General features: G+C 42.9%; 1 protein-coding gene across 7 annotated transcripts in view; it reads left to right on the top strand.

Moving 5' to 3' along the window:
- Positions 1-556: 556 nt before the first annotated feature.
- PLXNB2 (plexin B2) overlaps positions 557-24,209 on the top strand; it is a 253,069-nt gene continuing 229,416 nt past the window's right edge. For 2 of the 7 annotated variants that reach the window (XM_039726868.1, XM_039726862.1), the window contains exons 1-2: positions 557-644; positions 10,103-10,205. The gene's annotated coding sequence lies outside the window, so the exon portion shown is untranslated. The other 5 variants (XM_039726863.1, XM_039726866.1, XM_039726864.1 and 2 more) reach the window with 4 other exon arrangements.

Below are 24,209 nucleotides of genomic sequence, written 5' to 3'. Positions count from 1 at the left end.
ATGTTCCTTCATGTCCGGGAGCGTCCTCAGAACACCACCGGGATACGACACGTACCCCAAGGCCCTCAGGTACAGACCAGCAGGCAGACCCTTTCCCAGCGGTGCCGTCGCTCCGCTGGAGAGCGCCGCGGAGGCCAAGCGCCGACCCCGGCCCGGAGGCAGTTCCCGGCAGTCCCGCCGCTCCCCGCTCTTCACCCCAAGGGCTCACGGCCGGCCGGGGCTCGGTGCCCGCAGCGCTGGAGCTGCAGCCTCGGCCCGGCCCCGGTCCCCCGGCGGGGCTCGGAGCGCCCCCGGTTCTCCGGGAGCGCTCGGCCCCGCGGGCGGCCCCGCTTCGCCGAGCTGGCCTCTGCCTGGCTGCCGGGCAAAACAAAGCGCAGACAGGGAAAGGAAAACGGGGAGAAAGTACGGCTCCTGCCGCCTCCCAGCCTTCTGCCTGGATCTCCCTGCATGAGACAGCGCTGCAAGCGGATCCTGACCGGGGGCAGGGGGTGGAGAGAGGAGAAGGAGGAGGACGGACAGAGGGAGGGAGGGAGAAAGGGAGGGAGGGAAGGAGGGACGAACGGGAGCCTCTCTCCTTCCCTGGGCTGTTTTTTCAGTTTCCTGTCTCGCATTGTGCTCACAGCGGATATGTGCTGCGCCTACAGGTGTGTCCCCTCCTCGCAGCTTTTCCCCGGCTCCCAAGCGTAGGCTCTGGCTGTCGGGGGGCGGCGGCGGATCGTGACCGCCATGTGATGATTATTTCTCTTGGGGCGGTTTCTCTCTCCTCTCGCTCTCTGCCTCCCCCTCCCTCGCTCCCCGCCGCTCTCGTCCTTCCTCTCGGAGGTGGCCGCAGCCGCTGCCGCCTTCGCGCTGACTCCGGCGGCGGCGGGGCCCGCCGGGAGCATGGGCGGCCGCCGGGGGCTGCCGTAGCGCCTCTGTCCAGCCCACCGCCACCCACCCCGGGCTGCCGGGGCCGCCGCTCCCGCGCGGGCAGCTCGGACGGTCCGTGCCCGCGGGCTGCCTCGCCGGCGCCTGCACCTGTTGAAGGTAACGCAGCCCCAGCCCTGCCGCCGCGCGCCGCGGGATGGGGCGCGGAGGGGAGGGGGAAGGCGGAATCCTCGGAGACTTCCCCCAGCTCGGGAGCTGCTGAGTTGTGGGTAGAGCAGCTTCTCTCCTCCTCTGCTGCGGGACCAGGGCCGGGGGTAAGCGGCGAGGGCCGGGGCGGATGGGGCTTTCTACCGCGCTGCCCGTGACCAGATGGTTTTGGTTAAGGGGCTCCCGGGCGGCGGCTCTGGACTCGGAGCGCCTTTCCCAGCCGCCGTGCAGGGCGGGGAGGTGGGGGAGGCGCGGGGAATCGGCTCCTCCCGACCGGCGGCCGGGGTGCGCCGGTGTCCGGCGAGCTCCCTCCGCCCCACTCGATGGAGGCTGGCTGCTCTTCCTGGGAGTTTCGCAACCCCGAGGCGGCCGGGGTCAGCAGCCCCGGTGTCGCGGCTGGCACTGGCCCGGCGCCCACCCCGCGCTCCGCCTGCGCACCGCCGACTCGGGAACTCGTTTGGGATTTTCCTGCAAACGCATTTTGTCTCTTTGCAGAGGCAGCTTTAAACTTTCTTTCCAAACTGTTAATTAGATACACTGTACTTTGCTCATGTTCCGTGGAGGCGAATGGGAGTGCGAGGCTGGAAAGGCTTGTGACTCAAAGCATAGTTATTCGGGAGGTGCAGAACATCTTTGCGTGCCGCGTTCAGATGGGCTGTACCTGTAATTTGTGACTTTGCCTTCTCCGAGACTTCGTCGGTGTTGGTGACATCGGGAGGCAGAAAGGATCTTTAACACTTTGGGTCCTTTCGAGGTTAATCAGACACTCGGTTGAATATACAAAGGAGGAAGTGTAAGTTTATCGCCTCTCTGAAATCTGATGGAAAATAACATTGCTTTTGTCTACGAGTTACAACACCATGGTCCTGTCCTTATTGCTGAGCTCATCATCAAATGATAACTTGCTCGTGAGGGAACTTATTCTTTTGTAACGAAGGCTGTTACCTTGAATGTGATGATGAGCTTATTGAACACCAGAGGGAACTCTGAATAGGTAATTCATTTGAGGGAGATATATGCTTATTTTACTGTTTATGTTCTCATTGCAATGGAATCTAGGAGGAAGCAAAGGTTGGTTAGTAATAGGCTGCTGGTATGTACCTAGGATTGATTTCAGTTTTCTTAACAGTTTTTTTCAGAATATATCAATTCTAAATTTGGGCTGAAAAAATTCTTTTTTTAAATTTTTTTTCCCCAAAGCTTGAAATGTGCAACTGGTCTTGCAACAGCTATGTACCATGCTATAGGCAAATCAACTGGGAGACCTGTTCACTATTTGCTAGGGAGTGAGATTATACATGCATGTTGGGCTGATGCTTAATGCCCTGCCTGCCTGTCAGGTTGTGAGACAGATCCAGCACACCTGGGTACGGGGGCTGCTGCCTGCAATTGATACACCAGAATAGAACATGCTTCCAGCCAAAACAAAAGGGAGAAAGGAAGGAAGCCTAGTTCCAAGCCTAGCATGGCTCGTCCTCCTTACCTAGAACACTTGTGGATCTAAAGCCTAGTGTGATTGCCTGTGAACTAGAAAACAGTCTTTCTTAAAATATATTACTTAAATACAGAAACTAAATGGTGTCAGTGTTTGGGAAGGAGTTTAAATCATCTGAGATTATTGTAAGAAGCTAGGGTCAACCCATCAAAATGTGATACTGTATTTTGTAGTAACAAGAACCCCCCAAAAATGTGCAACTGAAACTTTGGATGTTTGTGATAGTCTGTTACAACAGTGTTGATAATCAGGCTTCTTTGATACTCCTGGACTGTCAACAACATGGGAAGGATAGCACAATAAATACACTTGTGACGCTGACTTTTGCTCCAGAAGCTGATGCATTCAGCTGTTCATCCTGTCCCTTTGCCAGAGATTACTCTGCCATTCAGGGTTATTTGGTATTGAACTTTGAATCTGCCAGAGTTTACAGACAGGCATATGAATGTAAACTGTATTTTATGGCTGTTCACATTAGTGTTGTGAAGTCTGATAGCATGAATCTCCTGTGTATCTCTCTCTTGTGACAGAGGGACAAAGCCAGTGGTTGGGGTCAGCTGACTTGAGCTGCAGTTGTGAACCATAGTCCATAAGCATCTAAATTCTTCTGAAATGGCAGGTGTGAGTCCAGTGAAGTACCTCATACCAGAACTTGGTGGGCAGTGGTGGCGGGGAGGAAGCTCTGCACGAGGAGAAGCTGTGTGAACTTCTTTGTAGGCTGGTCAGCAGCACACAAGGCTCTGGGTTTCAGAAGGATGTAGTAGATGGTGCTGACCTGATCAGCTCTCTCTTCCTCTCCTCCTTCATCCATTCTAGAAATCTAAAAGTGATCCAAGTTTTTTTGTTCTTTTATCTAAGTCTTTCTTAGTTCATCTGACTTGAGGACTTGTTATGTAAAATATCCTCACTCAGGGCACAGCATTGCTCTGCCTGAATTTTCTACAGATGATATTGGAAGTTGGATAAAGGTTTTGTATAGCTTTATAAAACTCGGAGTTGTTTGCCTTGCATGCAGAAGATCACTAAGGACAAATTACATTTTGAAGGGAGACCTGTTCATGAATGCCTATTAAGAACAAAAAAGTCCCACTTTATTTTGCAAACGGGTTTGGATTCTGGGTCAGTTTGGAGAAAAAGATTTGCACATTTATTTATTTTTATGAAGATGTAATACTAAGCATTTATATTTTTGGAATGGCTATAATTTGGAAAATTTCATATATTTTAAATTATTTATTGTATGAAGCACTGAATGAAGATATTTGTTACACTGGTGCCACATTCAGAATATTGAATTACAATTGTAAAATTAAGGTAACAAGCTTAAATTGGGGTTTGCAACTTTAAGCTCTTGCCAGCAAGCAGTTAATGGCAACATTAACTGCTAGAAAAGTAATTGCTACCGTTCTTTTACTGTCATTTTGTTCTCACTCTCCTCCAGTCAGCCTGTTCCACAGAGATATCATGAATATTCACCGAAATAGCTTGGCATTGTCACTTATGCAATTTCTCATCAGATCCAATGTGTTGATGAGCTAATGTGCACTTGATTAAATGTACTTGATTTATGCAAACAAAAACTCTAGGTCCTTCTTGAAGGAAAGTTAGCACCTGCACAGCTATTAGTGAGATGAGAGTCTAAATAATTATGATGAAATTAAGTAAACAAACAACCTCGATGTGGTGTTCCTCCTACTCCTTCACTTTTACCTTTTTGTTCAACTCAGTAGTGGATATTTATTTTGACTTTTCTTGCAGGTTTTCTTATGCACCATAGGAAATTGTAAAGCTCAGCTTATAGCGGAGGGTCTATTTAAATGGCTTCTGCTAGAGAAAGAAACCCCAAACAAACAAGAAAAAGAATATTATTAGCTGTAATAAGGCCAGGGATAACTAGGATTAGTGGAGTATTATTTAAAGAGTTTTGTTTAAATATGAGTCTAACTTGGATTTGACATTGGTCAGTTAATCCTTGTTGAAAATAAAATCACATAGCCTGAGTAAGTGATTGAGGGGGGTGTCTGTTGTGACAAAACCAAAAACTTTGTATTTGGAAAGTAAATTGTTTTACTTTTTAATTGATCAAACACATTTAGAAATAAGGAGTTCAAAACAGACATTTTATTTAATGATCAGTGACTTAATGGTACAAAAAGTTCTCTGTCTATAAAACTGATCAAATCTGGCTACAAAAGGAGACCTGGAGTCCTTGGCCTCTGCTGCTCTGGAGGCAGCAGAGGACAGATGGAGGAGGAGAGGACACATGTTTGCCCAAGCCCTGGTGCAACCAGAGAGACTGGAAAGCTGTTCAGGGGATCTTGTGGACCTGGGGCTTACTTTCTTTAGGCAGATAGTAATTTAGTTATCTGTTAAAATCAAGTATTCCTGTTTCTGTCTCTGCAGTCGAGTCTCTGGAAATATATAATTTTTTGAACTCTCTGGGTTTGCATCTCAGGTGGTTGAGGGAATATTTAGTTGTTGTAATGTCTAAAATGTCTGTGCTTAATAAATTTTACTAATAATTATTTTAAAAACTCTCAGTGTCAGTGTGATGGTCAGCCCCTGCTTCACTGCTCAGCTTTACACTACCATAATGCAGGACAGAGTTTGCCCTCAGGAATGTGTCAGCAGAGCTGTGGTCACCAGCCACGTGCTTGTAGGGACACTTGGTTTCCCTTTGGAATTCAGCTTCTGGGAGCTGGCGCCAGCACGGATTGATGATTAGCACCACGCCGAGTTCCCCAGGCTCGTCAGCCTCCATACTCATCAGGGACAGAGTCCACCTGGCACCTTCTGAAACACTTCTGACCTTGCTCCACCTTTGTAGTTAGCTTCCAAGTTTCTGCCTTTGTAGTTTCACTTTTGACATGCCCCTGGTCAAAAAGCTTTGCAATTCTGCAAACAAGTGAATTTAGTAGTTGATTTATTCAATCAAAGAGTGTCTTCAAGAAGTTAGTTATCCAATTAAAACCTTATTCCTAGTGTTTCAGTTGTTTTCTTGTTAACTAGCATCACTAGTTTAAGGCCACAAGTAAAAAATGAAGGCAATCAGTCTTCCTGACTTACCTCTGGGTCCAGCAAGATCATAGCACAGATCCTCCTGGGAGCTACATGAAAGCACGTGGGAAAGAAGGAGGTCATTTGTAACAGGCAAAATGGCTTCAATATGGACAAACTGTGCCTGACAAATCTGATAGCCTTCTGTGACCAGCTTACAGTGTTGGGGGATAAAGGAAGAGCAACCAATGTCATCTGCCTGGACTTGTGCAAAGTTTCACATTGTCCCACATGGTATAGTTGTCTAAGATGGAGAGACGTGGATTTGACAGATGGACTCTCAGCTTATAAGGAATTGGCTGGATGGTTATACTCAAAGAGCTGTAGTGAATGGCATGATGACCATTGGTGTTCCGGTGGTGTTCCTCAGGGATCAGTATTGAAATCAGCACTTTTTGACAGCTTTGTTCATGACGTGGATAGTGGGATTGAGTGCACCCTCAGCAAGTTTCCCAGTGACACCAAGCTGTGGGGTGCAGTGACACACTGGAGGAAAGCAATGCCATTGTGAGGAATCTGGACAGGCTTGAGAGGTGGGCCTGTGCAAAGCTCATGAAGTTCAGCAGGGCCAAGTTCAGGGTCCTGGGTTGGGGAAATCCCAAGCACAAGTACAGGCTGGATGGAGAATGAATTGAGAGCAGCCTCAAGGATGAGAACTTGGGGGCTGTTGATTAACAAGAAAGTCAACATGACCCATCAATGCAGACTTGCAGCCCAGAAAGCCAACTGTGTTCTGGGCTGTATTGGAGAAGCCTGGCCAGCAGCTTGACAGCAACATAAGATGGTTGTGGCACTGTTGGAGTAGTCCAGAGGAGGGTCATGAAGATGAGTGGGCTGAAGCACCTCTCCTGTGAAGACAGGCTGAGAGGCTTAGGGGTGTTCTGCCCGGAAAAGAGAAGGCTTTGGGGTGATCTAACTGGCTTTCCAATACCTGAAGGGAACTAACAGGAAAGATAGGGCAAGACTATTTACAAAAGCATGTAGTGACAGGACAAGGAGGGATGGGTTCAAATAGAAAGAGAGTAGGTTAGATTAGCTATTAGGGAAAGATCTGTAGAGTGAAGGTGGTGAGGCACTGGAACAGGTTGTGCAGGGAAGCTGTGAGTGAATGCCCCATCCCTGGATATGGCCAGGGTGAGGTTGGATGGGGCTTTGAGCAGCCTAGTCTAGTGGAAGGTATCCAGGAGTGCTAGAATGAGATGATCTTTGAGGTATCTTCCAACCCAAACCTTTCTCTGATTCTATGATTTACATAATTTGCAGTGAATGGCCTTGGTATTACTTGACAATCAGTTATCTTCATGTTGCAGATATATTTTTTTCTGCCTTCTCAATCTTACAATAATCCAGGAAGCTGTAGAAAAACTTTGCGCCTGAGATGTCCTAATTCTGTGCTGTACCTTCAAGTAGACTCATCACAGCCACTCTTCCAGATTAGGTACATGCAAACTGCCTGTGAACAACATGATTTTAAATAAAAATCCATGAGATGTTCAGCACTTAAATTGAATTGTACCAGAACTTACTTTTTTTAACAAGGTATGTTCATGCTAATTGCTGAACAGACCTGGCTAGCATATTTCTAGTTAAACTGGATTAGGTCTGCATGTTGACTTGGACTGAAGGATGCTCTCATAAACCTGATGCTAATCGTGCTGTATCTAGAGGAATTGTTAATGTGATAGCTCTGTGTCTTAGAGAAGGAATGCAGAAAGCTTAATGTTCTCTCTATACTTACTGACTGTGTTTTAAATATGTAAAAATTTGAGGAGTGAACTCCTCACATCTTTTTCCCCAGGCCTCTTGTTTATATTCTAGATAGTTTAAGAAGAGATAGTATCTCTTTCTGACGTCTAAGAGTTGTATATAAAGAAGATCTAGCTCTTACATTCCTATTGGCATCACTGTTTAGAATTTATGAAGGACCATTTTTTTTAACCAGTGTTTGCCCTGTAGGAAAATTGTTATTGGTCAAATGTATTCAGCCACAGGGAGAAAGCAGAGGGCAGAAAATATAAACCAAATTGATCTGGTAAAAAGGGTGCAACTGAAATACAAGGTGAAGTTTATCATTGTGAATCAGGACAAGTTAGTCATCTTTTGCTGGGATTTAAACTAGGCCTGCAAAGCAAATAAAAGCTTCTTGTTTCCTGAAGATACAGGGCACTTGGAATGGTTAATAGTAGAAGGGTATGATCTCCTTCAGCTTCAGTTAGTTAGTTAATCTCCCTTTAAGAGATCTGATTATGCTCATAGCAGCTGGAAGTCCAAAATATGCAATATCTCTCTTAAATATATCAGAAGAACATTTATTTGGCCTTCCTTAGTGTATTGTCATAGTGTATGTTGAACTTACATGCTATCTTCATTGAATCAGTTTGGGACAAATTGGTATAAACTTAATGTTGGGCCTGTTGAATTGTAGGGCAATAAAGGCAGTAATTTGACCTCTTCTATTTCCAGTCTTTTATGATTAAGTAGTTTAAAAGCTGTGAAAATTTTTTCTGTGAAATTTTTTTTCTGTGCAGTTTTAACACGCATCATCAGCAACTGGAACTTTTCCCTCATGAACTAACACCTCATGTAAACTGCAGTTGTGGTTATGATGTGTGCACATCTCCCATATGGGTATATGTGGGTGACTTTGAGGTTTCCTTTTCCCCCACACATGTCAGATGGCAATGGTTTTGTCTGAAAAGCTTCTACACAGACAGGAAGTGTCTTTGCGAGTACTTTTAAGAAGTTTTTCAAGAGTCAGTAACTCTGCAACCACAAAGCTGGCTTCATGGCTCGGATTATGCATGTGATGTGTGGTCCAGGTGTTGTCACCTTCTGCCTCCCCAAGCTGTTAAGATAAAAAACCATAAGACTTTATTTGCCTTGGCAATCCAAAGTCCTAAGTGGTGGTATGAGTTTATGTATTAGTAGGTTGGATAAAACTCTGGAGAGGTGACATCTCTCTTTATTAACAGATGGCTTCTTGGTTTGACATTTAACTGGGGGAAGATCTGTAAGCATTTCACAGTCCATTGTGCATTTAATTTGTTATTCGGTAACATTGATGAAAATGCAGGGCAATATCTTTGTGGGCTCTTTTTAAAATTTTTTGATTGAGGGTTTTTTTTTGATTTTGGGTTTTGTTTGGGGTTTTTTGAGATTGTCATCTATAGTTTAGGGTCAGTGGAACTGTCAAGTCTCACAACTGTTTGAACACCTCATTTGGCTATTGCTCATGGGCCAAGCAAATTCTGGGACTAAAGCATATCTTACCTTGAACATTCTGAGAAAAAAAGAATCCATCTTTAAGAGTTTGTTCCCATTTGGTTTTGCCTTTTCAGAATTTCGTCTTGTTTCTAACAATAGCCTTTTATGGTTTTAAATTGCATCTGTTCATGCCTTTTAAGTTTTCTTGTGGCTGTATTAAAGACTTTTTGTTGCTGATAATTTTTTTTTCCTTAAAGATGATCAAGTAAACTGTCAGTTGTCTGGGTGGCTTATCAAAAGGACTGAACCTTTAAATCTGATTATACATAACGCTTTTTACCTCCCCCTCCCCCCCAGATGTTAATTGCTTTTGTAGCTCTACTTTGCATGTTCTGTAATCTTCAACATCACTTTTTGAGCATCAACCATGGAACTGGGCAGAGTATTTCAGTGTTACTCTTGCCCCATGCTACCCCAATCATTATTTCCATTCACTCTTATATCTTTGAACCCAGGAGCCACCTTAGCCCTTCTAATAACAGCAGAAGCTCTGCTTGTGATGCTTAGCTGTGAGGCTGTGTTGACCTTATCCCTTTTGCTTTCCTTGCTTCAGAGGTCACAGTTCTCTGATCTGCAAACTTTACCTGCATCCCTTGTTACTAGATATATATCTGCATTCAGGTATCTTAAGATTGTTTTGGTTGGAATGAGCACAGCTTAGCAAGTAATTGTGTTAACTCTATGATTTGCCTTCTTTATTTCTTATGTTACTAAACCATGTAATCTCTTAATTTTACCATAAAGGACTTGCTTATTTCCAGGTAGCTAATAAAACACTTAGCTAATGTAGAGCATAATCCCAGTAATTTTGAACTGCAAAAGAAGCATTACAGTTGCATTGTGATGTTACTTATGATAGATTTTCTGAGATCTTGAAGTTAACTAATTTTTACATATTTGTCCTGTATGTTTTGATGTCCTGTTTTTAAAATCCCAATGATCTGATATCTGTTGCTTATGTCGCATCTTTAAGCTTTCAGTTGCTGCAAAAGCCTTCAATGTGATGCCAAAGCAATAGACTTCACCATCCTTACTCTTATAAAGATAAAAATGAGGAACTTTCTGCAAAGCCTTAAGATGTCAGCTCCAAAATGATTCCTCAGTTAGGATGCCCATAGACCCCCTGAGCGAGCTCTTTATGTTTGATTGTGCATATTGCCTAGTCCCTTGTCTTATGTGTTCTCTGAAGCATCTGTTCTGTGTCTCTTCCAGCAGGAGCAAGTGCACATCAAAAGGCATTTCATCCCGGACCCTATTTGCACAGAAGCCTGAGCCCCAAGAAATCCCTTTCACTAGAAACGCTTGTGCTGCTCAGGTGGGCTAAAAACTCTTTTTGGACTGAGGGTTTTGTTTTACCTCCATTTCTTCTTCCAAAGTGTTGTGCTGCTTGCTTGAGAAGGAGGAGTTTCTTGTGTAGAGCACTGCACTGCTTGGTGCAGCAAGATGAGAGATGTCTGTGGGATATCTGTGCTTTAGGGTTTAGGTTGAAATGTCACAGCCTCAAATTTAGTGTAATAATCTGGCATGAAAATGCGCTTACTTTGTAATTGTCCTGGATGCTGTCTGATTCCACAGTGATTTTTATGCATAGTTTTGTGTGTCCTGGACCTGTGGTGTAATAGGACATTAAGCAACTTGTGGGTGTGAATCATCTCAAAGTTAACTTAGTAATCAAAACGTAGTATCTCAATTGCTCAGAGTAACGCTTTCCACTTCACTTTTGCAATGTTTTGCTTGTTGCCACTGTTCAAATTTAAATGCCTATTTACTTTTCCCAGTTGTAGCAATTAGCTATTCTCTTTTAATTTTGATCCTGATGCCTGTAAAATGAGTAAATATAAACAGCATTCTTGAAACTAAACTCTTCATGCTATTTTCTCCTACTGATAATTTGAAGAGGCAGACTGTGTTTTCTGTTGTCTGTGGCTTAATTAATCTACTTGAATTATACTTGAACAGGAACTCTGATACCAGAAGAGGGTTTAGCAGCCTTGGAAGTTAGGAGCTTATGAATGAGGCAGTGCTGAAGAGTTACTTTATGTTATTACTTTGCTTGTTGGTAAAAGAAGGTGTTTGTAAGCTTGTGGCCAGAAATGGTTACATACTCACATCCTTTCCCTCCCTCTTAGAGACTTTTCTATTTTCTCAGACCTTTCACATGTAATAACTTGGCATGGATAGACAGGTCTCTGTCCCAAACTGAGATGCTCCAACACCATGCTAATAATTCAGTGGAATCAGTCAGATGAAACTGGCATACTTACTGGAATACCAGAAGTCTGGGCTTGATTGTGAGTAGGTTTGGTGCCCAGCCTACCATCTATGGAAGCCACTGTAGCAGTGGGGTGCTGTAGGTTTCTTGACTGGGGACTTCAGCATGGTGGTTTTGTTGCTGTCTTTAGCAAACAAGTTAATTTCTCTGTGATTTTGTGGTGTGTTTTGTTTTGTTGGGGGGGTGGGGTGTGGATGGGTGTGGGTTTTGTTGTTGGTTTGTTTTTTTGTTTTTTTCATTGCTTCACTTTGTGGAATTTTGGGAAATCTGTAGAGAAAAGCACAATTTGGTGGTATTTTTGTCAAGTATAAGTAGGGCAAGTAGATGCTGCAGCATTCCTTCTTGACCAGAAAGGATAGGGACCTGGTAATTCTCTTAAATTATCCCATGTTGCTTTCCCAAAAGCCCCTATGCAAAAGTAAACCTTGCATCCCAGATTTCCTGGCTTGAACAGAGCCTCCTACAAAGCACTTTCACATTGTGCTCTGTATCCATGAGTTGACTTGGCAGGAGGGAGCATTTTTGTTCCAAGTGGGTTAGCAGCGGGCACAGACCATCATTCAATGATATGAAATCTTCAGTGGCAGCTCTGCTGTAAGTAGTTCCTGCCATCAGTGGCCAGTCAGTACCTGCTTGGTTGTGCTACCATGCTGTTGTGTGGAACTGGGCTGTGAGCGGGACAGGAGAGTTGATCCAGCATTAGACTGTATTTTATGTAGCTGTTATAGGGCTTTGGAAAAAACATTTCCCTTCATCTCTGCTGTATTTCACAGCATGGCTGTGCAAACACATGATAATTTGCAGTGTTGGACTGAGAAGCTGGAAGGCAATCCCCACACCCTGCCCATTAAAAAAAAAAAAAAAAAAGAAGAGGAGGATTCAAGACCTGCTTAAAGTAATTTTGTTGCCAAGTTCTTTGTGTTATCAAGCCCCGCCTGTGTCTGTAGCGCTCTTCCCTTCCTGCTGGTCCCATCTTGGGTGGCCCTATTAGTCAGGGAAGAAGAGGCTTTTGCAAACAGAGTTAGGGTGTTGAGTTTGTACTTTCAATAGCAGCTAGGCTCCTGTGTAGCTGTTTTTTCGTTTCAAGTAAGACGAGGTGGCTTTAAACTAAATACAACCCTTTTACCTAGATCTGGCTAGTGCCCCTATTCTCTCTGGTGCTCTAAATATTGTGTCCATGTGCACTTTGTGAGGAAGCTTTTTTGGTGTCGGCTTTCTTTCTCAGCTGATGGCCTCCAGTGCACTGCTAGCACTCTCCTGAAGCATTAACCATGCAGAGAGTCACTTCCTTTCCTCTCTTACCTCAGTTTAAAAGACTTTGCTCTTGAATCTTGTAAATGGGGTGATAATTTCAAAGCAAACAGCTTCCAGTCCTTTCTTGCCAACTTTTGCCCACAAGGTATGCAAAGTAAACAGAGCAGTTAGGAAATTAGTTATGTGCTTTCCCTCCTAGTGCAAGGCATCCCAGGATGGGTCCTAGCCCTCTAAGTAATGAATAAAGGGAGAGATGGAGAACTGGCATGCCCGAGTTGCATTTTAATGTATGGAGCCATTTCACAGATCATTCACATTTTTCAAGCTTTAGGAAAACCTTGTAAAATGTTAGGCTTTAAAAAATCTCTACTATTCATGTATTGAACATAAAAGTGTTTTATTGCTTGCAGTGGAGAAAGAAAACTGAAATATCTAGGATGGGCTAAAAGAAATACAGAGAATCTTCTTCACATATGAAAAAATAACTTTGAAGCAGACTTTACCTAAATACAAGGGAGATTCTTACCTCTGGTATGCTTTTGGAGGGAGCTTAGAAAGATTTTCTAGTGCCACCATGATGTTTATAGGTTTGATTTGGAAACTGTGAGTCTGGATGCTGTAATGGTGGGTATGCAGCAGTTACAGGGTCCAATACCTATGACAGGATATGCAGATGCCATTTTGGTGTATTTATTAAAAGGAGACAAGTCTAGGCAACTATTGAAAAATGTGACTTTGAAAAAGTTGACAAATAAATGGTTAATTCTTAATTTATTTAGCTCCATCCTAGGTATTGAACAGTCTTTAATAATTGACCTATAGGGAAACTTGTTAAATGTGAAAATGAGACTTCAGGTTATCAACAGAGAGGCTTAGCTTCAAGGTGATGGTGAGGCTGTAAAGGGGAAAAACAGTATGCAGTCTCCTTCAAATGAGATAGGGTAGGTCCCAAGAGTACAAGGGCTGTGGGAATTCAGATCAACAGTCGAGCTATAATCTGAGGCAATGGATACAAACACAACTTCCATTTTATGCTCATGCATGTGACAGCACAAGCAGGAAAGCTGGAGCTCTCCTGGTCCCAAAAGAAGATTCTTCATTATCAATTTTACTTCCTTGGCATGACTCAAAGGACAGTATGATAACAATCCATAGTGGTACTCCTTCACACATTTCTATCCACTTCATAAGAGTAGCTCTATGCATGGAGTGCATATCCACTCCTTTTTAGAAACAGGATCTCTGTTTTAAAAAATTATATAAAATTGAATTTATTATATACAATATGTATAATATATTTTATAATTGCTATTGATGGTTTTTAAAGGAAAGTATGCTCTGTCTTATGGAAACTTTCCTTTCATGTTTCCCAACTGAAGGTTATGAAATTCTCTGAAGACGGGTTTTTTTCTACAGAAATTCCTTGAGTTCCGTGGATGTTAACTCAAAACACCTGAAAGAATGTAACATATCTGTCTTCTGGAGTATTTCATTTGTACTCATGCCAAAAGCAGAGCGGCAAACTCGGCTGCAAGGGCCTCGTTTGGCTGAACTTATAGTCCCTAGAATATATAAGATTTTTTTAAAACATAGATTTAATGCTAAGCTCTTATATTTACTGGAGAGAGAGGAAATATTACAATTTGAGTAAATTTTTAAAGTAATTTATATATATATTAGCCACAGGAAAGGATAATATGTTCCTGGAATAATTTCTTTTTAAATAGCTGCACTTTAATGCAGCATGAACTCAAACATTCCAAACCACACAATTTTTTGCTCTTTAGTTCAAATAAACCTTACCTCAGTTCACATATATATTTATTTTCCTGAGTGAAATTATGAATATCCTCTTTACAAACCAAAAAGAGAAGGTGTTGAATTAGCTTCTGCTTGGTGTAGCTCCCTTTAATGCAGACATTGCTTTATAAGATTTGATTCAGCATCTGCTTTTTACCTGTGAATCCTTAATGAAGTTAAAGCTGTCCTGGTAATACAATTACAAATGTGATGCAAATTGTAATGCAAAGCCAGGAGATTGTCAGCCCAGAAACTTTGTGTATGAGCTGCAAATCATCAGAGTAACCTTCTTTTCAGTACATACCCATTCCCATTCTTTGCCCATCTCCTGGGAAAGAAAAGGCAGAGAAATTACAATCTCTCCCAAAAACCAATGGGAGAGATTGTAACTTCCTGGCTCTACTTGGTGCAAATATTAACAAACCACATAGGAGTCCAGATTTTTTATTTTTCGTCATTGTGTGGCTGTTTGAATGGCTTTCCTCATGCTCTGTGGGCAGACAGAAGGCATTGTCTTATCTACTTCTCTGTCACAGTTGCAATAACCTTGCCTTTTCTTCAGACTGGGCCTGTTAAGTAGAGTGGGGATAGTATAGTTTTCATCTTCTCATCTGGGGAAACCTGGCAACAGACTGCTGAATTATGGGAAGGTTGACTAATGGGAGTAGTCCTTGCAGTAGCTTTATATTATTTGGCTGTTTGAAGAGAGGATTAAAAACTTGGTGTCATCTAATTTAGGTATTATCTTTGTGGTGTGACGCTGCATGTGAAAGCTTGAGAATGCTGGAATATTTTTCTTGTTTCTAACTTTAGTTGTAAATATCTGTGGCCTACTTAATATTAACCTGTGTGCATCAAAATGAATAGCAGATTACAAGAAAATCAGATTGCTTTCTTCAAGTAAGCTGTTGGGAAACTCAAGACATTCAGCGAAGGTGAATTAACTGAAGGTGTGGAGATGGAGTACACCAAACCTCAAGCTACCTGCAGGGCACTCTTGAGAGAGAAATGAGTACTCTTGAGAAAGAAATTGACTTTCTACTCTGTGAAGATGGAGGAAGCATCATGCTGACTCATCTTCCCACCTGGGAGTTGTTCTTCAATGGAGAGGTCTATTGTTAGATCTTTTTCAGGAAATGAGGTGGCTGCCATTTATCAGGAGAGGAAAGTGAAAGATGGATCTGTTACTTACTTGCTCAGGATCAGAACTGCAGAATTTTCTCCCCAGGCCTGCATATCCTGGAGTAAAAATTGTGTGTCCAAACAATTTTGTTCAGAGACCCTCCAGTGTCTCCTTCTGCAGAGTGACCCTGAAGTGGTGTTTTGGATCTATTTTGTACATAAATTGTATAAATTCAACTAATGAGATCACAGAGATGTTATACAGAGTGCATTTTTATGCAACAAAATTGAACTATGAATCTGTACTGCTGGGTCCAGTTAAAATAAAGTATTACTACATCAGCCATGACCAGAGACATGTGAAGGAAATCCTTTGCTAGCATTCCTAGGGAATGCTGCAAATGCTTCACTGTTCCTGGAGTGCAAAATCATTTCTCCCTCCTAAAAAGCATCCAAATGCTTTTAATATTGACCTGGACATTAAAAAAGCTCCAACAACGAAGTGTACAGCTAGCATTCTATTACTGTATTGAGTAGCTATTAATATGGCTGCTGCGGGAGATGGGGCAGGAAGGGAAGCATGGCTGCCTATAACTGCAAACATAACAGCTTCTAAAGTTTTAAAATGCTCCTTCTGCCTCCTCACACATGCATGCTACCTGCCATCCTATGTTTGTATTTGGTATGTTGATTTGGGAAATATTTGATTTGACACTACAGCACAGCTTGAGGAACCAGCTGTACAGAATATTAATATCCGATCTTATTTCATTAATATCAATTTCAGGCCTGCATTCCAGAGAGGGTTAATATTAAGCTGGTTTTAATCACAGCAATATTTTCCAGATTCCTAGACAAAATGCACCAGCTGGTTTGCACTAAATTTTACAGTGCAGGAGACAAGAAACAGGCTTCCTCACAGAGAGGGAACGTGGCATTGTAAGTCCTGGGAGCATGGGGAGGTTTCAAGCATGGGGCAGGATCTCTTGCTTTCACAGTGAGGTCTGGTAAGGGCAACACTGAAAACCAGAGGGACACCTAGTCTTGGCTGTGCTCTCACCTTGGTTTCTGATGTTGTTGCTCACCTCAGGCTCTTTGCTCTGATCCCACCTTGGCTCTCTTTTTGACTTGTGTTTCTCTCTCATGGCGAGTGACAAGCTTTCAGGAAGGATGTATTTCTGGGCTGGCTTGTGGCTGTCCACTCCACTCCCTGCATCCCACCTAAAGCAGAAGTGTTGTACAACCACTTGCTGGAAGTTGGAGGAAGCATTGCAATGCCTGATCTCCTGTGAAACCACTAAATGAGGTCATGAGACATTAATTTATTTTTTTTTAACAATTCAGATATGCAGCCTTGGAAGAAGTGAATGAACCATAGCTTCCTTTTTTTCTCCACTTTTTTCTACCACATAAAATAGCATAATTAAATAGCAGCTATATTGTTTTACAAATGCCTCTATGCGTGAAATTGGTGTGCTTCCCAAAAAAGCCCTAAAACTGAAAGACTCTATAGTGTTTGTTACAGTGAGTTAGGCCTGTGACATTCTATCCTCTGAGAAATATTCCTGCATAGAATCTAGTTATCCAGTTCATCAACATGCATAATTTCTTCCACTACTCCTAGCTTTGAGTCGAGATTGGATTTTGTGAAGATGTCTAGATGTCTGCAGAGGAGTTTTATGTATGGAGCTGTATGAAAAGAAAAGGTTAAAAACTGTGGTTGCAGCAGCCGTGAAAAGCTATAGCATAAATGTTCACTGCTTTAAAATATGAAAAAAACTGGTGTCTTTTAAATATCAAAGGGATTAGTATTAATCCAGCACTTGTGATTTTCTTAAATCATGTTATTTGCATAATAATACTCACCACCTGCTATATCTTCAAAGCGCTTTTCAGACATTAACTAATTGATCTTTGTAACACCCCTGTGATGTAAAGACCTGTTATTATCCCCAGTCTGCAGATGTAGAAACCAAGACCCAGAATAGTTGAAGGAACTTGTTGGGCACAGGGCGGCAGTGACATCGAGGGTGCCATATCTCTATTGTCCTGTCTTCTGGCAATTCCCACTTGCAGCACTTCCAGGGGCAGCTACAATTTCTTCTTGACTATCTTTAGGAACAAAAAAGAAACCGATTTATATTTTTGTGTGTTTGGAGGAATATTGTTGGGGGATGTTTGTTTGTTTTGATTTTGAGGGTCATCTGCTAAATGATTTTGTTTTTGTTTTTACTTGCCCTGTAGTCAAGACAGATAAGACAAAAAAGCTTCTTATGTCTTCTTTTGTCTGTGTGCACCACAGTGAACATTGAGAGCTTTTGAGCACTTTGTTCAGGACTCAGTATGGTCTTGTTAAAACAAGAAGATCCATCTCAATATGAGAAAGAAGAATGTAAAGAAATTTACACTGGGGGTGGCAGAGCACTGGAACAGGCTTGCCAGGGAGGCTGTGGAGTTTCCCTCTCAGGAGATATTCAAACCCACCTGGACCTGTTTGTGTGTAACCTGCCTTGGCAGGGATTTTGACTAGATGACCTCCAGAGGTCCCTTCCAACACTTCTGTGATTCTCTGATTCCTGTTAGTAGTTTTTTGGTCAAATTTGCCCCTGCTTGTCAGAATAAGAAATTATTAAAATGAGAAGTGACAGGGTGAGTTGCTTATTGTTATGAAATTGAAATACCTGATTCCATCTCGTGCTGGCAGTGAGCAGCCATTCCCAGGTGCCAGCCAGAAGAGCAGCTGGTGTCTGTGATTGAGGGCTGCTCCAGCAATGGGAGGCTGGGGTGGTGCTGCCGTCATGGCAGCATGTTCCCAACATCATGGCAGCATGTTCCCAACATCTGCCTCACAGTGTTCCTTCACCCTGGGCCTGCACTGTTCCAGCCCTCTGTTGTGTGGGTGACATGCAGGTGATGTGTAGGTTCCCCCAACCTCTACCACTGCTTTCTTTGGAGCAGAGCTTAGTAAAGTGCCAGGTGGGCCTTGGTAAGTGTTGTGTACCTGAGCAAAAATGGGGCAGAAATGGAGGATAGACAGGTGTCACACACCTCAGTCAAAGAAGAGATATTAAGACCTCTTTCATGGGTAATAATCTGCCTTTAAAATGGGATATTAAAAAATATATTACAGTCCCTTTAATCTGGCAGCGTCACTTCAATACTTTGTGTAAGGGCTTAACATTAAAGTGAATGTATTTGTTTTTACAGATGTTTCAATGGCATTATCTCCAAGCAGGAAAGTAAATCTTGTTGATGGAGCACTTGGAGCCCATCAGTACAGTTTGAGACCAAACTTCAGGGAAAGCATGTGCCATGCCAGCTTCCAGGAGATGATTTTGGCTAACCTGTGACTTCCCAAGTGCAGTATCTATGCCCTCACAAGGGCTGTAGCAGTGACAAAGGAGCAGATTTACTTCAAGGAGTTAGGGACATGGCTATATGTACTTGCTTTAGTTATTTGGCCAAACAGGGGCCAGGGGAGGTGAGGAGGTAGAGCACAAATCACTCTGAATTCTATTGTACTCCAGCTGGGACAGATGGGCTGTAATCTCTCTTCAGGACACAAATTACAGGGTTTACACAAATTACCTTTGCATGCTTGTGGATTGTTGGCTTCTCTTGACTCCCCAGAACACCATTTCCATACACCTCTGTTGATTCAGGACAGAAAGGTGTCCAGCTTCAGGTGACAATGTTGTTTGCCTCAGGAGGTGTTCCCTCCATGATTTGTATCATTTTCAGGTGAAAGGGGTGAAACTGGTGAGTTCTTTGTGAAACACTGATCCTAGAGGGAAGGACAGCTCCCTCCTAGAGGGAGGAAAGTGGGCCAAGCTCAGGTCAAGCTTCAAGTGAAGCTTGGAGGCAGCTGAAGCACTCCAGTGATGATTATTGTGCTAGTCATGGAGAGAAGTTGGATAAAAGGTGGATCATTTAGCAGGGCTGGAAGCATGGAGCAGGGCACAGAGGGTTGAGCTGCTTGGGACCTGGGATGAATTCAGCTTGTGGGAGGCATTGTGTCAAGCCAGTGTGCTCCTCTGGCAGCCTTGCCCTGCTTGGGAGTTTGGCTGTGATGTGCTACAGCAGCTGCAGTGGTGCCACACTGCCTCCTTCCCTGACAGAGGACAGGGCAGGCCTCACTCCAATGGGAGCCAGCAGCACAAGAGTCTCAAAGGGAAGTTGCCATGGTCACAACTCCATTAGGTGTTTTTATTTTTTGTGGCCAGAGCAGCAGCTTGTGCAGTGACCTCTCATTTGGCTCTTGTGCTTGGGCGGTGTTGCTGGGGCTGGTGGCAAAGAAGAGGTTGAGCTTCCCTTGATCTTGCTTGGTAAGTACTTTTTGGCTATGGGATCATGTCAGAATTCAACATGGACAGTGATGCCCTGGCTTCTGAAATGTCAAATGGAGGTATGCCCTCTGTCTCCTGAATTTGTTATGGTTTAGATCTGAAACTGCTGGAAGGTGATGGTTTGTTGTACTGCTAATGGTAGATGTACCAAAAGGAGTTGTATAACATTTCTTATTGTAACATACTTCTCGTAATCAGGGCAAAAAAGTTTTTAAACCCGCACCTATCATGTTTCTCTCCCTCTCTCCCTTAAAGTAACCAGAGGAATAAAAATATTGTTGGCACTCAAGCTTATGTTTCAGACTTGGGATTTGTTTTTTTAAGCTTGATGTTTATGAAGGATGCCCGGCTCTCTGCAGCAGTGAATGACATCCTACTTAAGTCCAGCTGAAGTTTCTCTGTAGAATCCCATCAGAGGGCCTCAATTCTGGACTGCAGACAACATCAAATGCAATTTATTCTTGGCCCTTGGATCATCCAATTGGTTTTTTAATTTATTTTTTTTTCTGAATACCTACTCTCTTTTGGGACTGACCTGATAGCTTCCTAGGAAACTTGGGCAGCTATCAAATAATGGTTAGTTTTGATCTCTTTTCTTGTGGACTCTTCTGTAATATCAGCCCATGGGAGATGTCTCAGCAAACTCAGTTTATTTAAAAGAGCATTTAAAATAATGGAAAATAGATTTGAGGAGGGATTTGAAGAAGCCATATGCAGATAGAATCCATGCTCTGTCATAAGGCAGAGAATCAGCTGTAGTTAAGCCATTAATTGAGCCTCCTTCTCTAAAGGAAAAGACTTTGTAGCTGTCATTCCTCTGCTCAACTGTTATTACTGTGAAGTTTTTCCTGATGTTTATCCTGGAACTCCTAGATGCTGTTTAGGTCTCCTGTCTTTAATAGACCTGGTGAACAGTTCATTCCCTTCCTCTGTGACTAATTTCTCCCTAGCTGAATACTCAGTAAAAGCTAAATCATTTGCCAATAATTCTTGGGTCCTTGAAACAGCAAAAAAGCAAGCTTTTAAACTGGCTAGTTTTCTCTTAAGAAATAACACTGTTTTGGCAACTTCTACAGCCTTGAACTTGTTTGTGAGCTCACTATAGACTCTGTAACTGGATAGGTTTGTTTAGTAAACTTTTTAAAACCTCTCACCTTTTACAATCCAATTGTTTCCAGACTGGGGTTATAAATGGGGTTCTGTGCCTCTTGTTTAATTTTGCTGTGAACAGAACAGCTAGTGTCTTCATTCAAGGGCCTGCCTTGCTTTGTACCGGCTGATTTACAATACAATGTGTAAATGTAGTAGCAGTCTGGAACAAAGGAGAGCCTGTTTATCCAAACAAATTTGAGGGTGAGGGTGAAGAGGTAAATTGCAGCCTGTTCACTGAACTGCAGCTTGAAAGCAGAACGAAATGCAGGGGAAGTGTGACAGGCAAATGACTGGGGGGGGGCAGACTTGGCCCAGCATCCCTGTAATTTTAGGGTAGTGCTGACCCAAGGAGCCCAGGCGAGCTGCTGGGGTGCCCAGGTGCTTCCTGGTCCTTTGGAGGAGCTTCACTGGCAATTAAAGACTTTTTGTAGATGTTTTTTGTGCTTTGCTGAGTTCTGTAGTCAGTTGTGCAGAATCCAATGTAACCTCTTGGCAGGTGTTGCTGTGGTTCTCCAGTCTGCTGTGCCTTAGCTGATTGCTTCTACTTGTCCTGAACTGAAGCCAGCAAACACATTTCTTGGATTTAAGTATTCTGGGTATTTTAGCCTTATTGTTAAGCTTGAGTATTTCAGCTATAACAGTTAAGTCTATTAGCAAAGAGATTAAATTGTGAAGAAGTTATATTGCCTTGTCCAGACATGAAAAATAAATTGTTAGCAATAGGCTTCCATCCAAGGCATGATCACTCCTGCAAAACAAATTGGACAGAAATACTGTGGTGCTTTTCTGTGCCTTGCATGCTCGCTCTTTGCACTTCCTGTAAATGAGTTTGCTACCTAATTATGAAACAGGTTAAGGAGGATTGCGTACTGGAACTGTATTGATAGTACTGGAACTGTATTGATAGTGCTTCCTAAGGTTGCAATAGAGGCCTGGTTTGCTCAAAATCTACTTTTTATTCTACTTCTGCTATGTAGCATCTTGAAAGGGTGATTTGCAGAGCAAGAAAGGCTGGGACCTGCATAAGGTGAACTCTTCTTTAGTGCAGCTCATCAGCTTCTTGGCTCAGTCGCATCCTGCGTGCTGTGTAGTATTTACTGTTGTACCAAGAAACATGAAGTTCCATCTGTCCTTTGTTTTCCTGCCCATTAAGTACAAAATTCATTTTGGTTTAGCAGAGCTTTCCTCTAAACTTTTCCTGAGTTATAAATTATGGCTTTTCTGAAATCTTCAGCCTTGCCTGTGGGAAGAACACTTTAATTTGGTTTAACAGTAGATGAGTAATCTAGCTACAGATAGTGATTTTTCAGTTCCGCTGCAGTCAGCTTCTTGCTCCAACTGTTCTACTAAAATTTCAGAGGTGGCAATCAATTCCCAGCCAGCCTTGTTTATCCTCCCCTTGACTTTTCTTGTTCTCTTCTTAGTCTATGACACTGAAAAGTACCATCTTATAAAGCATGTGTGCTGTATTCCTGTTAATGGTTTTCAACACAATTTTGTTAAGTCAGGTTGCTGATCTGTTTTTGCTCTGTTCGGTCATCACCTAGAATTTTAGCACAGATACCCAAATATTTCATGCTTGCCACTTCAAAACAGATGAAGAGTATCTCTTCAGGAATATATTTCAACTTCTCATATCTGTTTTGGTTCTTCTTCCACTTCTTCAAGTGGAATTGGGTTAGCATTAGTTAAACTAGTTTATCTTGTTCTCTGTATACATAAATATGAAGCCAGGCTGAAAGCTCTCATTTGGCATGCAGGTCCTTTTTATAGGCATCCAGACTTGGAGCACATCCTTTCAATATCAGCAGGATCTGTTCTTTGGGTGGGTGAATGGATGAGCCTGCAAGCACAGGGGTAGGTGTGCCGAGGCCAGCAGGGAAGCTCCTGGTTTTGGTCATGGAGCACTTCTCAGGGCATTTGGGTGACAGAAGAGGGGTACCCTGATGATGTGGAAGCTGCTGCCTGAAAGGTAATGGCAGGTCAGCAGATGGAATGCACTGCTCTTGAGATGCTTGTTTTTGTTCCTCTAATTAGTATGTAAGGTTAATTTCCTCTTGAGTATGTGAAAGAGGAAGGCTCAGTCTTCAGGGACTAAAGCTGCCTGGAGGAGTGGGGGGGTTGTTTTGTTTTGTTTTAAGCAACTTAGTGTGGTATGCACTGTTCCTTGATGGAAGGACAGAAACTTCATAGGTCTTGTTTTAAAAGCTATGGGTTATGGGTCAGCCCGTAAATGTTATTAATTTCATGTGGAGTGGCTAAACTTCCTGCTGACTTAGGTAATGTACCCACTGAGCTTGGATAAAAGGTTAGAGATGGCAATTATGGAAAAATCTTTTTCCATTAAGCTTTTGTAAGCTCAACCAAGCCACTGTCAATAATTACACTTTTTTCCCTGCTATTGTAGACTGACTCTAATCCAGACTTTGTTTATTTAATTTTTTTATTTCTTGAATGTGCACACTCAAGATACATGGAGAATATCAAGCAACATTGAGTAGACACTGAGCAAATGCATTTGCTGGGGTGTACCTGGTGTGTCAAGCAGTGAATAGATTTACAGTGTGTTTGTAAGTGGTCATAACTGGGCTGTAAAAGTGCGTGGCCTTACACTTTTAATTCTCTGTTTGTCTCTTAAGTTGAACAAGGCACCTTCCAGAGTGGCATTGGGCTGGAGGAAGGGGTACCAGGAGGGCTAGAAATAGCAGCTGTTTGTTTATGCCAGAATTTTTATTCTCTCTCTTCCTTCTCCCTTTCCTAGGGATAGTCTTATGTATTCCACCCACTCTCATTCCCTTCTGGTGAATGTGTGTGGATGTGCTCCAGGACCATATGTGCTCGTTGAGATATACTTCAAAGGAAATTCTAGACTGCCTAGAGAAGCTGTTTGAGTTTAGATGAGGCCTGAATTTGCCGACTGCTGCAGCATTTCTTTTGAAGAACCACATGGCAGTGCTGCTGTTTCTTTCCTTCAGCACCTTTGCACACTGAAGAATACCCTTAGCCCCCAAAGCAAGTGAGCTGCTGCTAGGTGTGCTCTGTATGAACTGAAGCAAGCTGAATTTCACTTCAAGGCATCAGCTCAGCTGGGCTTTTTGGTGGCTAGTTGACATGCTTTAGATTTCATGATGTATTTGCCCAGCAGTGAAGATAATATGAGGTTGTTTCTTTTCCCCCCCTCCATGCTCAATGATTTCTTCAAAGAAGATTTTACCAGGTGGCGTTCTGGAAAGGTGGGAACTTGCCCCAGCTGATTCAGGGGCACTGTCTTACCAAGCCATTATTTCTAGGTATTTAGGATTCTGGCTGCATACCAAAAGGACCTTGTCTGTGTCTGCTGTGCTGTGGCTATTCTTGGTTAGATGCCTAGTTT

The sequence above is a fragment of the Passer montanus genome, unplaced genomic scaffold (assembly GCF_014805655.1).
Source record: "Passer montanus isolate IOZ18808 unplaced genomic scaffold, ASM1480565v1 scaffold6, whole genome shotgun sequence".
NCBI classification, from domain to species: Eukaryota; Metazoa; Chordata; class Aves; order Passeriformes; family Passeridae; genus Passer; species Passer montanus.
The sequence above is the reverse complement of the archived record's forward strand: the minus strand, read 5'-3'. Positions and strand labels throughout refer to the sequence as shown.